The following is a 1,264-nucleotide window of genomic DNA, read 5'->3' as shown; positions in this document are numbered from 1 at the left end:
ACTTAGGATTGTCTCTCCTTCTCTCTCTCCCCCTCCTGCACTCTGTCTTTCAAAATAAATAAACAAAAGGAAGGAAGGAAGGAAGGAAGGGAGGGAGGGAGGGAGGAAGGAAGGAAGGAAGGAAGGAAGGAAAACAACCTGCCCAAAATAAACCTGAAAACAGAAACGGAATCCTGGACTCTCCAGCTTCTGCCCTTCCTTCCGGCCACAATTTCTTTCCATCAATATTCAAAACAGCACCCTCCAGGAGAACAGGTCTGCGGTGGGGAGTGGCCCATAGTCGATGTCTCCCTGTGGGAGCTATATATGTAAGACAATGTCTGGAAGCTTCTATTTTGCAGTTATTGGCTACCATGATAATCCAACTTTTGAGATGGAGTTTTTGGCAGCTGGAAAAGCAGAATCCAAAGATGATCCTCGTCATCTGAACCAAGTCATAGCTCATGCCGCTCTCAACCTCACAGCTGAGAATATGTGGCTTGTGGAACAACACATACTGGAAAACTGTGGACAAGTTCAATGAGTGGCTTGTGTCAGCATCAGTTACTGCCAGTCACGTGAGATTTTTTTTGTTTCATGACCTAAGGTGAGAGGATGGAATAAAAAACTACTGATGTCCATGCTTCATACATAAAGTTGGCAATGAACCCATTTTATGAATCCAATTCCCCTGTTTGATCAAGTGCATTTGACAGAAAAGTTCAGTTTCTTGGGAAGAAATGCCCTTTAAGTTGAATGCAGAAAAGTTTGGAAATAAATGATGTCACTACAATGGGGTATTCTTAGGAATGAGTACATTGTAAGTAGCTTGATTAATTAGCCTGGAAAGGTTAAAAGAGAGAGAAAGAAAAAGAAAGAGAGAGAAAAAGAGAAGGGGAAGGAGAAAGAGAAAGAGAAAGAGAAAGAGAGGAAGGAAGGAAGGAAGGAAGGAAGGAAGAGAAAGAAAGAAAGAAAGAAAGAAAGAAAGAAAGAAAGAAAGAAAGAAAGAAGGGAAGGAAGGAAGGAAGGAAGGAAGGGAAAGAAAGAAAAAAAGAAAGAAGAAAGAAAGAAAGAAAGAAAGAAAGAAAGAAAGAAAGAAGGAAAGGAAGGAAGGAAGGGAGGAAGGGAAAGAAAGAAAGAAAGAAAGAAAGAAAGAAAGAAAGAAAGAAAGAAAGAAAGAAAGAAGAAGGTAAAGAAGAAAGGAAAAAAGAAAGGAAGAAAAAAGGAAGGAAGGAAGAGGGAGGTGGGGGAAGGGAAGGGACGGGAAGGGAGTGCACAGGGGAAC

General features: G+C 41.2%; 1 pseudogene; it reads left to right on the top strand.

The window, feature by feature from the left end:
* Window positions 1-316: 316 nt before the first annotated feature.
* Window positions 317-735, top strand: LOC144236541 (trafficking protein particle complex subunit 2-like; annotated as a pseudogene).
* The last annotated feature ends 529 nt before the right edge of the window (window positions 736-1,264 follow it).

The sequence above is a fragment of the Crocuta crocuta genome, unplaced genomic scaffold (assembly GCF_008692635.1).
Source record: "Crocuta crocuta isolate KB4526 unplaced genomic scaffold, BGI_CrCroc_1.0 scaffold478, whole genome shotgun sequence".
Classification (NCBI taxonomy): domain Eukaryota; kingdom Metazoa; phylum Chordata; class Mammalia; order Carnivora; family Hyaenidae; genus Crocuta; species Crocuta crocuta.
Note: the sequence above shows the minus strand (reverse complement) of the source record. Positions and strands in the feature narration are given on the sequence as shown.